Source organism: Staurois parvus, unplaced genomic scaffold (assembly GCF_062004578.1).
Source record: "Staurois parvus isolate SC_StPar_1 unplaced genomic scaffold, SC_StPar_1.0 ptg000293l, whole genome shotgun sequence".
NCBI lineage: Eukaryota > Metazoa > Chordata > Amphibia > Anura > Ranidae > Staurois > Staurois parvus.
Genome location: NW_028318089.1, coordinates 1,120,001 through 1,135,029, shown reverse-complemented (window position 1 = coordinate 1,135,029; position 15,029 = coordinate 1,120,001). Strand labels below are relative to the sequence as shown.

The 15,029-nt window shown below is 41.9% G+C and overlaps 1 protein-coding gene across 2 annotated transcripts in view; it reads left to right on the top strand.

Annotated features, from left to right (window-relative positions):
• Window positions 1-15,029, top strand: part of PRPSAP1 (phosphoribosyl pyrophosphate synthetase associated protein 1) — an 82,218-nt gene that overhangs the window by 15,126 nt on the left and 52,063 nt on the right. The window lies entirely within an intron of this gene.

The following is a 15,029-nucleotide window of genomic DNA, read 5'->3' as shown; positions in this document are numbered from 1 at the left end:
CCTCATTGGCTGAGACAACAGTGGAAGCCACTGGCTCCCACTGCTATCAATTACAGCGTGAGGTTGGACACACAGAGGCGGCTCGGGAGCAAGTGCTTCCCAAGTGCCGCCATAGCAAACAGCTTGATCCAGGGGCATTTGGCAAGGGTGAGGGGCCAGAAATATCAGTGGGGGACCCGAAAAGAGGAGGATCAGGGCCACTGTGCAAAACCATTGCACAGAGCAGGTAAGTGATGTGTTAATTATTTTAAAGGGAAAAAAAACAGCATCTAGAACAGCAATGGGCAAACTACGGCCCAGCGGACCTTTTAATCCGGCCCGCAGAGCGTGATACATTGGCGGTCAGGATGTGTGTAGGCGGGGCAGCGTGACGAACGTGAGGGGAGCTAGGCTCCTCTCACAGTCAGCCTTGAAGACCGGAACGGCGAGAGGAACGCACGGAGCAAAGGTAAGTAAATTGACACAGGGGAATATGGGGCATGAATTACTATATGGGGGATGAATTACTATAGGGGATGAATTACTATATGGGGGATGTATTACTATATGGGGGATGAATTACTATATGGGGGATGAATTCCTATGGGGGATGAATTACTATATGGGGGATGAATTACTATGCTTACTATGGGGGAATATTACTATACTTACTATGGATGACACATACACATCATTCATCTACTCTTGGTCCGGCCCCCGGGTCCAATATATGAACCCATTGCGGCCCTCAAGTCAAAAAGTTTGCCCACCCCTGATCTAGAACCATTTTAAAGCTCATGCAGACATTACACATGCAGTTATGTTTTTATTGCTGAATTCAAGCCGAATACACAGTTACTGCTAAGTTCACCTTTCATAAATAATTAAGAGAACTAACACCAAAACCCTCCCTGATCCCTGCTGCACCTAACCTGTCCTGTGCCCCTTTCCCACTGCTCCTGCCAGGAGTTATAACAAGCTGTACATAGACATAGCGGCTGTGTAGCATCAAAATGCAGGCAATGGAGAGTGGTGGTCAGTTCAGCCCTGTGACCGTGCTGACAGGTGGGAAACTTCGTGAAGCCCTTTTTCTTGGGATATGGTCCCTGAGAGAAGAAGAGATTCTCATTGGTCAGCACAGTAATGTGGCACGCTGAGCTATTCTGTTTACCTGCCTAAGTATTTTTTGTGTGCAGCTACTCCTGTGATTTAGACATTACTGCCAGAAAGGATCTGCAGCACACCGATACTCACCTGAGAGCATGTTGACTGTCAGCACATATTCCCCGCAGATGAGGAAAATTGGCTCCTGGTGCTGCCCCTCCCTCTGCCAGAGTTATGTTTTACACAGAATTACAGGATGTTGCTATCAAGAATATCAGGTCATCTATTTACATTTGTCACATTTAACCGCCTTCCGCCCAGCCTATAGACAAATGATGGGAGAGCGGGAGCACTGTTATTCCGGAGGCCTAGGAGTCGTTCGACAGCATGATCTGTCATGCGCTGTGTCCACTGGACACAGCAGAAGACTAATCGATGTACCGGGCCAACTGACACAGTGATTACATGACAGTTGTACACAAATGCTATTTACCAAAATGTGCCACACTTCACTTATAAATGCTCAAAATAAATAATATATGCATCCAAAGTGGCAGGTCATATCACCGTTATAAGCAATCATAGTGTAAAAAAAAATTCCGATCACCTTCCCAGAGCAGTACAGTGTTACTATGGTAATCCTGCACTGCTGTGGTCACAGTATGGGAAAGAAAAAATTGTAAAGTTGAGAAAAAAAACTTTTTTTTTTTTTTTTTTTTACATACTGTCACCAGTCAGTTTTCATAATTGCCGCTTATGATGATGCTGTACTGCTCTGGTGGTGCTCTGATGTAGGAAAAAAAAATTATTAGGGATGCACCGAAATTTTGGTGGCCGAAAACACCTCTTTTGGCCATCGGCCGAAATGAAAAAAAGCACTGATACAGGTGCCGAAAAAACCTTGCTGGTGCTCAGTAGTTCTCGGAGCTATTCTAGTGCTGGACATAGATGAGTGAAGGAAAGATGGCCTCCACTCATCTCTATGCCCTTGGAGGACCAGAGTGATGGCACTTACGGTTCCAGACTTTTTTTTTTTTTTAAAGCAATCAATGCTTTTTTTTTTTTTTTTTTTTTTTTTTTTTTCGATCCAATGCTTTACATTGCAGAGGAGAGATGTGGGGTCTTATTGATCCCATATCTCTCCATAAAGAGGACCTGTCACTAATTATTTCTATCACAAGGGATGCATGCATTAATTATAAGAATAAAAGTGATTAAAGTTTTTTTTAAAGAGACAGTGCAAAAAAATGAAATAAATAATAAAATAAGTTTAAAGTGCCCCCAATCCCCTGAGTGGTGAACGCATACGTAGGCCATGCCCACATATGTAAATGGTGTTCAAACCACACACGTGAGGTATCGCCACAAACATCAGAGCAAGAGCAATAATTCTCGCACTAGACCTCCTCTGTTACTTTACACTGCTAACCTGTAGAAATTTTTAAAGCCTCACCCATGGAGATTAAGTACCGCAGTTTCACGCAATTCCACGACCGTGCACAATTTTAAAGCGTGACATGTTTGGTATCTATTTACTCGCCATAACATTCTCTTCCCAATTTTACAAAAAAATTGGTGTGTGTGTATATATATATATATATATATATATATATATATATATATATATAATTTTTTTTTTTTTTAATCAAAGTGTATTTGTTTCCAAAAAATATATATTCATTTTTAACCAATTCAATACCGGGCAATTTTACACCTTCCTGCCCAGGCCAGTTTTCAGGTTTCAGCGCTCTCACACTTTGAATGACAATTGCGCGGTCATACAACATTGTACCCAAACTAAAATTTTATCATTTTCTTCACACAAATAGAGCTTTCTTTTGGTGGTATTTAATCACCGCTGGGGTTTTTATTTTTTGCTAAATTAACAAAAAAAGACCAAAAATTTTAGAAAAAAAACATTTTTCTTTGTTTCTGTTATAAAAATTTGCAAATAAATAATTGTTCTTCATAAATTTAGGCCAGATGTATTCTGCTACATGTCTTTGGTGAAAATAACCCAAATTAGGATGTATTTTTTAGTTTGTAGGAAAGTTATAGAGTTCACAAACTATGGTATAGATCTGAATATTGATCAATCCTGAAGTACTGACAGCCAATCTAATTTCTTGAGGTCCAAGAATGTCAGAACAGTACAGATATCCCCCAAATGACCCCTTTTTGCAAAGTAGACAGTCCGACGTACTTCATAAGAGGCATGGCGAGTTTTTTGAAGTTGTATTTTTTTTGTCATTTTTTCGGAAAATTAAAAAATTAAAAAAAGTTTCACTATTTTTTTTTAACATATTGTCACCAGTGCAGTACAGCGTCATCATATAACTGGCATGGCGGTGATCAGGGACACGGACTGGTGACAGTATGGAAAAAAAAAATATATATATATATTTTTTTTTATTACATTTTTTTATTTTTTTAAGATTTTTTTTTTCATATTTCACTATGACCAAAGTAGTACAATGTTACCATAGCAACATTGTACTACAGTGGGGAAGTGATCAGTTTTTTTTTTTTTTTACACAATTTGCTTATAGCAAAGAATTACTTTGCTATAAGCAAGCATTTACCTGAATGACATCGATTCATTCAGGGTTTTTTTTTTCTTTTTGGGCTTAGCTGTGATTTGGCCACAGCTAATCACATGACATGTGCATGTGATTAGCTGTGACCATTCACAGCTAGACACTAGTATACAATGGATGGCATGAATGAAGCCATCCATTGTATACAACTGTCATGTGACCTGCTGTGATTGGTCACAGCAGGTCACATGGTACTGGCAACGGGGCCGATACTCAGATCTGTCATTGGCCGTGTCCGAGGTACACAGCTGGTGACAGATCGCGCCGCTCTGCAGGAGCGCAATCTGCGCACGTGCGGGAGGACGCCATATGGTGTCCACCAGGAACGCTGATGACATTTGCCGCCCGCCATTCGGCCATAGGGCGGGTGGCAAATGGTTAAAAACTGTGCATTTCGGCTTCAGTTTTCAGCCAAGTGCATTTAGAATTTTTGGTTTTGGTACCAGAATTTTCATTTCGGTGTACCACTAAAAATTATATATTTAATTTCTAAAAAAAAAGCACAACTTCAAAAAAACTTGCCATGCCTCTTGCTAAATACCTCAGACTTGTCTTATTTCCAAAAAGGGGTCATTTGTGGGGTATTTGTACTGTCCTGGCATTTTAGGGCCTCCACAAAGGAGTCCCATCGGTACGCCAGGATTGATCAATTTTCAGATATTAACCCCCAGTTCACATCTATGCAGCCGTGCATTTGAATGGACTCCCGTGCCCATGACATGCAGGGAAGAAGTCCCTGCACTTCTTTGGAAAACGCAGCTCACACAGGAACCTCTGTTCCCGGTACAATTGCGTTTTCCAGTGCGGGCGGCGTGCCATTCGAACTAATGGCACCCGCCCGCGGGTTCGCGTTTCTCTGTGTGGGTGGTGCGGCTGCATGGATTTTCCGCAGGGGCACCACCCGCACAGATGTGAACCTAGGGTTATACCATAGTTTGTAGAATATAAATTTCCTACGGACCAAAATATTATACACTGATTCAAGTTATTTTTAACAAAGAAATGTAGCAGAATATATTTTTGAAGGCATAAATTTATGAAGAAAGATTTGCACAATTTTACAACTGAAATGAAGAAAAAAATTTTTTTTTTACCCCTCCAAAATTTTCTGTAGGTTTACATTTATATAATAAAAACATAAAGTGGTGCTTAAACACCACTAAAAGAAAGCTCCATTAGTCTCCAGAGAATGATAAAAATTTCATTTGGGTACAGTGTTGCATGACTAAGTAATTGCCATTCAAAGTGTGGCAGAGCTGAAAACTGGCCTGGGCAGGAAGGGGGTGAAAGTGTCTAGTATTGAAGTGGTTAACGGAGCGAACATCAGAGCTTGATTTGGGTGTTCAGCATTTGCTCATACTGAGCACCCAAGTGCTTCCGTGTGCCAAGGCAACCTAAAGGTTTTTTTCTTTTTCGCCTCATTTACTCGCTCAGCAGATACACTTTATTATTTTATTATTTATTATTATTTTTTTTTTTATCAGGACAAGTAGATTGTCATGAGGGACAAGTAGACCGGGGCTCTGATTTGGTCCCTTCGACAAGTAGGTTTTTTTTTTTTTTTTTTATTTCCACACCCCTTACATGGACATTTACATACTTCTGAATTTTGATGTGTAACATGTCCGGTGCTTTCCTGCACCCAAGGTGCCATGTACAGCTGCTAATACATGTGAATAGCTGTGAGTAGCAGACTGCTTATAAACAATGGCGTCTTCGTCTGCATTTTACCCATAGATGTATTTCTCTAGCCACTTTTATATTTGCGGGAGTGCACCAAAAGTGCATGCGCAAGTAAATGGAATTGCAGAAGTCATTAACGCTTACAAGCAGCTGGATGCATACATCCATACCCTTGTATTGGCAGCTGTATGTGGCACTGTGGCTCCCCTGGCTCAGAAAAACATGTACATTTCTGTGTGCATGAGACCTGGGGGAAAAGGCAATTGTTGGCAATTCTGTTTCAGTCAAAAAGCTATATGATGCAGCAAAGCACCAGGTTAAATGCATATCAGTGCATAAAAATGCATACCATAATGTGCATGCATTTTTACAGTGCAGATTAACCCCCCGGTCACATCAAAGCCGATTTTGAAATTGTGCGACTTACAGTGAAGTCGCACGATTTCAAAATCAGGTGACCTGCTGAATTTGTTGAGATTTGCAAGACATCTGGCACAGATGTCTATGCAAATCGCAACAAAAGTAGTGCATGTACTATTTTAGAAATCGGTGCAGCTCTGACCCAAGTCAGAACCGCACCAATATGGCCGCACTAATAGCAGACAATAGGGTGTGACTTGTCATACAATTTGCAAGTCGCAGGGCATACAAATCGCATGCCAAGTTGCTTCTGATGTGACCAGTGGCTTAAAGCAGTATTAAACTCTCTTTGGAAGAAAAAAAAAAAGTTTTCCCTTTCAAGGCAATGTCATAATGTGCTTGTATACATTGTATACTAGCACATTATGTTTGAGGTGATTGTAGCCATATTAGTGCACTCGTGACAGAAACAATTGAGTACTGTCCGTGATACTTTTTTTTATTTGCACTAACATACAACTTTGAGGACGAGCTTTCGGGGTATGTCCCCTTCTTCAAGGTCCAGGCAGTACATTATGTGAAACTTATCTTAACCACTTCCCGTCTGGCCGTTGTATATAAACGGCCGGACGGTGGCAGTGAAGGGTCGGGTGGCTGTTTACAAACGGCCTTCCCGTCCCCTGCTTGTGCGCACTCCCTGGGAGTGCGCAGCACCGCGATCCGGTGCCTGCTGTGTCTTCCGGACACAGTGGAACACCGATCGTTGTACGGGACCTCTGTACGAGGTCCCGATCATGTGATCACTGATCGGCCAATCAGTGATCACATGAAGAGTAGTAAGCAAGATGTCACTTCTGACATAATTGCTTACTACGTGTGAAATCTGTGAATGATCACAGAGGTCACATGGTACAAGGCTATTCACAACAGCCTTGTACCATGTGACAAGCTGTGACCAATCACAGCTCACACAGTAGTTCTCAATGGCTGCAAGAATGCAGCCAGAGAGGAGAAATGATTGCTTTTACAGCCTTTATGGGTGTAAAAGCAATCGGTGTAAAAAAAGAAAAAAAAATCTTCACCCCCTACAAGTAGTACAGTGTCACCATGGTGATACTGTACTGCTAGGGTGACAGTATGTAAAAAATAAACAAAAAAAACATACATATAATGTTTAAAAATTATAATTTGTGGTTATAAACTAATTTGGGTTTTTTTTCTCTTACTAAAAAGATAACGGAATAAATTTTGGCCAAGATATATGATGAAATATTATTTGCAAAATTCTATAAGAAAAACACTTTTTTAAAAAAATTTGGGCTTTTTCATTTACATAGCAAAAAAAAAAATAAAATCCCAGTGGTGAATAAATACAACCAAAATAAAGCTTTATCTGTCTAAAAAAAAAAAAATGCAAAAAAATTCATATGGGTACAGTGTTGCATGACCGCTCAATTGTCATTCAAAGTGTGATAGTACTGCAAGCTGAAAATTGGCCTGGACTGGAAGGGGGTAAAAGTGTCCGGACTGGAAGTGGTTAAACAAAGCCCTCCATCACCGCTGACAGGGCTTCCATCTTCTCTCGATCCCTCTTCTGGGTTTGTGAGTTCTGGTGGCTTGAATGGCACACAGCTCTAAAGGAACGACATGGGCTACACAGGTAAGTATCTTCTAAACGGTGGACGTTTAGGAGATATTTACAGTACCTACAGGTAAACCTTAGTAAAGTCTAATTGTACACTTGTACCTACGGGTAAGCCTATAATAACACTTTTTATGGCATTTTGACTTGTTGGCTTTTACATGTTAGATTATGTGACTTCTACTTGCTCATGCAAGCCATCTCCATGCATTTTGTTAAACCGTATTTAATGCCAGTTATTTTCTTTGATCTATTTTGAACCTTAGCTCTGTCCTCTGTGTACCTAGCTCAGCTTCAGTTCTACATTGTTGGCTTTGTACTCTGAAAACACTACACTGCATTTTCAAATGTTAGAGGTGCTTACTAGTCAGTGGTCAGGACATCTTTTCACTGACAAAACAAAAACAGAGGTCAGCTGTGACAGAGGTATAAAATATGTCAGCCTATGTCATTTACACTGGCATAGTTAAATTCACATTACAATACAATTTTATTTATTTATTTTTTAAATATAAAGCTTCCTATTGCCTCTCCCAACAATAACCAAAAATGTAGACCTCGGACTCAGCAACTTTCAAACAGGCAGATGCTTTCGGCTTGTTTGCAGTCGCTGTACGGCCTCTGGCCTGCTGTGCTTCATAGCTGTCTGCACTGTCAGTAAGTTAGTTCCATGTCTGATCTCATGTTTGCTTTGTTATTGCAGATGTTGGGACTAAACCGACTTTAGAAATGTTTGTGTTGTAATTTTTAATTTTTTTCTAAGTCATGTAGTAGTCAAGTACACAAAACTTTAGCTCCACCCAAAAGGGAAGTTCCGCTTTAAGGACTGCTCCCCTGCTCCCCATTAAGGATTGGCACCTTTGGGGGGGGGGGGAGTGGGTACCCGAATATGACAGGTACCCGCTCCCACTTCCAGTCCGATCGCCTAGGCGATCGGAAGCGTAAGGTTGCCCTCCCTTCCTCCCTCCCTGTAGTCTTTTGGGACACGTGACAGGTCCCAGAAGACTACAGGACCATTCATGAAGCGCAACGCTACTCACGCATGAGCATTGGGCACCCGGCTGTAAAGCCGCAAGCTATCACAGCCGGGTGCCCACATTGAAGATGCCGGCCTCCTGGAATACAGGACGGATGGTGAAACAGAATGCGGGGCACACACCAAGGGACAGGCAAGTGGCTGGTTTTTAAAAGTCAGCAGCTAAAGTGTTTGCTGACTTTTATTTTTTGACTGGGTGAGTGGAACTCCGATTTAAAGTGCTTGTAAAGGCTCCAGGTTTTTTTTTTTTTACCTTCATGCATTCCAGCGCTGTGCACAGGAGCCTTGTCCTCTCTCAGGTCTTTCTTCTCATTGGCTGAGACAGCAGTGAGAGCCATTGGCTCCAACTGTTGTCAATGACAGCCAGTAGGAGCGAGCAGGGGAAGGCCTGAGCTGCGCTGTGTGTGTCTTTTATACCTTGCTCTGAGAGCACTCCGCAGGGAAGAAGGGCCAGGAGTGCTGGCGGGGTACACGAAAAGAGGAGGATTGGGGCTGTTCTGTGCAAAATTATTGTACAGCGCAGGTAAATATGAGATGGTGTTTTTTTTTTTCTTTTAACATGATCCTTTAACATCACTTTAAACCCAAGAACAAAAATATATGTGCAGCATGTGGTTGCTGAATTTAGTTTTATTGGGAGCCAATAAGTGTGAATACACTGTACATGTACATCTAAAGTAAGGGGAAATACTATTTAAAAACCATTGTCATTGGAACAGTTTTCCACAGATTTCCCTCAAGATTTTCCATCGCCTTCTGACACTACGATAATAGCCACCTGGACTAATTGAGAGGGCGAATCTTCCAGCAGAGACAAACCAGACAGGGACTCAAACTACCTTCATCAGCTGGTGTTCATTCTGTTTATCTGTGTTTATAGTTTCATATTGGATCTTTATTTCTTGAAAGTATATTAGTCCTCAAGCACACGGAAATTTACACGCTTCTGAATTTCGATGTGTAACTTGTCCAGTGCTTTCCTTTTCCCAAGGTGCCATGTACAGCTGCTAATACATGTGAATAGCTGTGAGTAGCAGGCTGCTTATAAACAATGGTGTCTTCCTCTGCATTTACCCATGTATGTTGTATACCTCTGGTCACTTTTGTATTTGCGGGAGTGCACCAAAAGTAAATGCGCAAGTAAATAGCATTGCAGAAGCCATCAACGCTTACAAGCAGCTGGATGCATACATCCATTCACTTGTATTGGCAGCTGTATGTGGCTCTGTGGCTCTCCTGGCACAGAAAAACATGTACATTTCTGTGTGCATGAGGCCTGGGGGAAAAGGCAATCATTGGCCATTCTGTTTCAGTCAAATATATATAATGCTTGCAGGGTGATGCAGCAAAGCACCAGGTTAAACGCACATTAGTGCATAGAAATGCATACCATAATGTGCATGTATTTTACCATGCAGATTTAAAGCAGTATTAAACTCTCAAAAAAAAAGTTTTTCCCAGCAAGGCAATGTCCTAATGTGCTAGTATGCATAATAGTGGTAATTCCCAAAAAATTGGAACTACCACTATATTATTCTCTAGGGTGCCTTCTTTCAGAAAATGTGTAATGTTTTGGGGTTTTATGTAATCTTCAGGCCTAAAATTATTGTTTAAACGTGCGCAAATAATGCAAAAACAGCTCTGGCAACGAAAAGGTTAACATCACTTTAAACCCAAGAACAAAAATATACAGCGGGTAAAATAAGTATTAAACAAGTCACCATTTTTCTAGGTAAATATATTTCTAAAAGTGCTATTGATATGAAATTTTCACCACAATAACACAGTAACAACTCATGCAGTCCATACATAATTTCTGAACTTGTTTGTTTTGGTTTCTTTAACCACTTGCCGACCGCGCATAGCCGAATGACGGCTTCACCGCGGCCGGCTAGTTCTGGGTGGACGTCATATGACGTCCTCCCAGAACGCGCTCTCCTGCGCGCCCCAGGGGGCGCGCACCCGGCGATCTCCGTGATCGCTGTGTCCTACGGACACAGCTGATCACGAGATGTGGTGAAAGGCCGATCCCACCGGCCTTTTACCACGTGATCAGCGGTGTCCAATGACACGCTGATCACAGGAAAATGCAAGTGCCGGTTCTCGGCTGCACTTTCCTCACGCTGTCAGATCGTGAGGAAAGTACTGCCGAGAACCGGCAGTTGTCAGAGCGGGGATCGGCACCGATCATCAGGGCACTGATGATCAGTGCCCTGATGATCGGTGCCCAGCAGTGACACCCGCAAGTTCCTCCCAGCAGTGCGCCCACTAGCCCCGCCCACCCATGCCCAGCAGTGCCCCCACCTGTGCCCAGCAGTGCCCCCACCTGTGCCACTCTGCAGTGCCCCCACCTGTGCCCAGAAGTGCCACCTACATGTGCCAGCAGTGCCACCCACCTTTGCCCACCAGTGCCACCCACCTGTGCCCACCAGTGCCACCCACCTGTGCCCACCCACCAGTGGTGCCCACCAGTGCCGCCCACCAGTGCAGCCCAGCAGTGCTGCCAGTCAGTGCCACCAGTCAGTGCCCAGGGGTTGTGCCAGTCAGTGCCGCCAGTCAGTGCCCAGAAGTGATGCCAGTCAGTGCCGTCTATCAGTACCCATAATCGGTGTCACCTATCAGTGCCGCCTATCAGTGCTGCATATCAGTGCCGCCTATCCGTGACCCCTAATTAGTGCTGTCTATCAGTGCCGCCTATCCGTGCCACCTCATTAGTACTGCCTATCAGTGCCCTTTAGTGCTGCCTATCAGTGCCCATCAGTGCCGCCTATCAGTGCCCATCAGTGCCGCCTCATCAACGCAAATCAGTGAAGAAGAAAAAATACCTGTTTGAAAAATTTTATAAAAGAAACAAATAAACTTTTTTTTTTTTCAAATTTTTTGCACTTTTTTTAATTTATAGCGCAAAAAGTAAAGCGCCCAGTGGCGATTAAATACCACCAAAAGAAAGCTCTATTTGTGAGAAAAAAATGATCAAAATTTCATATGGGTACAATGTTGCATGACGGCGCAATTGTCAATCAAAGTGCGGCAGCGCTGAAAGCTGAAAATTGGCCTGGTAAGGAAGGGGGTATAAGTGCCTGGTAGGCAAGTGGTTAAGTTATGTGTAATAAAATGGAATGACACAGAAAAAATATTGAACACATGAAGAAAGAAAGGTGCAAAAAGGCATGGAAAGCCAACACACTAGCTGAAATCTATCAGTAATTAGAAAGCAATTTTGCCCCTTGTCAGTGCAAATTAATATCTGCTGGTTCAGTCTCAACTGAAGGCCTAGAAAAAGGTCTTTCATTACCAAGGTATCAGACAAGAGAGCGTTTTCTTTTACCCATCATGAGATGTTTCTTAAGACCTTCACAACCTTATTATTATTACATACTGTTGGCATTGGTTACAGTAGGATTTCTAAACTTCTGAATGTTCCAGTGAGCACTGTTGGGGCCATAATCTGGAAGTGGAAAGAACATAATTTCACCATAAACCAGCCACGACCAGGTGCTTCTTGCAAGGTTTCTGACATAGGAGTGAAAATAATTATCAGAGGATTTGACCAAGAACCAAGCACCACTTGTGGAGAGCTTCAGAAAGACCTGTAATTAGCAGGTACAATTGTTTCAAAGAAAACAATAGGTAATGCACTCAACTGCCATGGCCTGTATGCACGCTCACCACACAAGACTCCATTAGTGAAGAAAAAGCATGTTGAAACTTGTTTAACGTTTGCTGCACAACATTTAGACAAGCCTGTGAAATACTGGGAGAATACAGTCTGGTCAGATGAGACCAAAATTGAACTCTTTCGATGCCATAATACACACCATGTTTGGAGGTCAAATGGCACTGCACATCACCCCAAAAACACCATACCAACAGTGAAGTTTGGAGGTGGGAACATCATGGTATGGGGCTGTTTTTCAGAATACGGTACTGGCAAACTTCATATCATTAGATAGGAAGGATGAATGGAAAATCTACCAAGACATTCTTGATAAAAATCTGCTGCCATCTACTGGAATGAAGAAGATGAAATGAAGGTGGACATTTCAGCAAGACAATGATCCCAAACACAAAGCCAAGGAAATTCCCAATTGGTTTCAAAGAAAGGAAAATAAAGCTGCTAGAATGGCCCAGCCAATCACCTGACTTGAATCCAATAGAAAATCTGTGGAAAGAACTAAAGATCAGAGTTCATAGAAGAGGCCCACGGAACCTTCAAGATTTGAAGACTGTGTGGAAGAATGGGCCAAAATCACACCTGAGCAATGCATGCCACTAGTTTCTCCACACAGGAGATGTCTTGAAGCTGTCACTACAACAAAGGATTTTGTACAAAGTATTACATTTGAGTTAGCATGTACAATACTTTTTCTGTCATTCCATTTTATTACACATAACTTATTTCTGAACTTATTTGTTTTTGTTTCTTTCTATGTATGGATTACATGGGTTGTTACCAACATGTGGTGAAAATTTCATGTCAATAGCACTTTTAGAAATATATTTACTGAGAAAAATGGTGATGTGTTCAATACTTATTTTACCCGCTGTATGTGCAGCGTGTGAATTTTAGTTTTCCTTTTTTTTTTTTTTTATAGCGCTCTATAATGTATAGTAGTGTGTTACTTTGCTGTGCATTGCAATGCAGTTGCCTTACTTTGGTGTTTTGGGGCTTATTGAAAAGATGGCACCACAGCACATGAACGTTACCACAACCCAAGACAGCCTGACAGCCATTGCATTCTGAAGCAGTTGCCCTTGATGCTGTGCAGGATGGGACCAATAAGGCAATCCACAAAGCAAATTTCATCCAGTTCAGTAGTAAGTTTTAGACCAGCTTTGGTTTACTCTTAAACTGGCCATACATTGATCAAAATCCCTGCTGAACCGGCCAAATTTTGATTCATATGGCCTTTCCCATTCAGAAGTAGGTCTATCAATCAACTTCTCACGAATGGGACTGCTGGAAAATTCATATTCGTACAGTACTGCAGCACTAATCCTTGTATTCTGATGGTGGGCAGGAAAGGAAGTCTCACCGCTGACAGAATACAATGATACGCGGGGAGGATTCCTGCATCCCCACACCAAAGCTGTGGATGGGGGAATATTGTTTGTCCGCTTTATTTCCTCTGATTCATGGCCTCTTCAGATGCATCAAATGGTGTCTCCCATCACCTACCCCAATATCCTATTCCATTCATTTTCTGCAGCAGACACGGTCTTTTTCAAAACGTATATTTGATGTACACTGTTGCCTTTTTTTTTTTTTTTTTATGTAATCGATATCAGTTTTTTTTTTTTTCGACGCTTTCAATTAAACATTTAAAGTGAACCTGAGCTTGCCATGCAGAAAAAGGCAACCGTTTCACTTTTGGCCCCATTAGTTGCCTATATTTACCCTTCACTGTAATCTGTTATTTTAACTACTCTTGGAAAGTAAAGACTCCTTGAAAGACTTGGAAAGACTCCTTGAAAAATGTTTGTTCATGATCAAGTAAAACAAGACGAGAAGTTGACATTATGCCAGACAAATGTTTGTTTACTTGTTCACACATAAGGCAGTGGTCTGCGTTTTACTGCACTGGATGAACACTGGTTGCTGCTAGGACACACAGAAAAAATGTTTTCTATGTGTCCTGTTCACACGGCAACACACCTGGAGGTGTGGTGCAGTGAGCTGCAATAAAGTGCAAACATGCTTATTTTACTGCAATTCACAGGACAGATCGCATGTCAATGTACAGCAGCACAGCACAGCATGCTGGGGTACAGTGACATGAATGATGTGTCACTTTTGTGCACTTCAAGTAAAGTTGATGAAAAAAAAAAAAGCTAGCTCACTGCAGCTGGAACAGACAGATGCCTCACTAAACCGCTGTTTGGTTCCATGCACATGGGGTGGTTTGATAATCCTAGCTGTGTAAAGTCACGTTAAAAATGCTAGTTTCAGCTTTTTTTCGCATTAGCGTTTAGCGGCATTTTCCTGGGTGTGCGGGGTTTTATTTAGCTTTTAATTCCAGAAAAAAAATTTTTGGGGGTCAAGAAAGTCCTAAAATGCCCGTTTGCAGCGTTTTACTGTGTTTTTCAGCCTTAGAGCGTTTTAGAGCTAAAAACTCCCCTACAAACCCACTAGTCCTTGGTTTTTTTCAGCCAAAAAACATCCCTGCCAAAAAACATTGATCACAGTCTGTGTGCATGGACACATAGGATAACATGCTGGGGGGTTTACTAGCTGTAGAAAAAAAACATCAAAAGCCAAAAACAGCCGCTGTAAAAATGTCCAGTGTGCATGAGGACTTGGTGTGTAGCAGCTGTTCATGGCAGTTTGCATGGGCCCCTCAGACCTGCAGAAAGGTCTTTTTTTTTTTTTTTGTTTTGTATTGTTTTTTTTCTTCCCAGTTAAATCAATGGGTTTAGTTCTGCTTTAAAGCATGACTTCATCTAACACTTAAAGTATATCTGTGTTGTCATTATAGAACAGTTTTTCACTGATCTGTATCAAATTTTATGGAGCACCCGCCCATTCATTCAGCAGTCTTAACACTGACATATACTCTGTAGTTAAAGTGGAAATAAAAGCGCAAAACACTCTCATCCACCTTCCAGTGATACAACACACTCTGTGCCA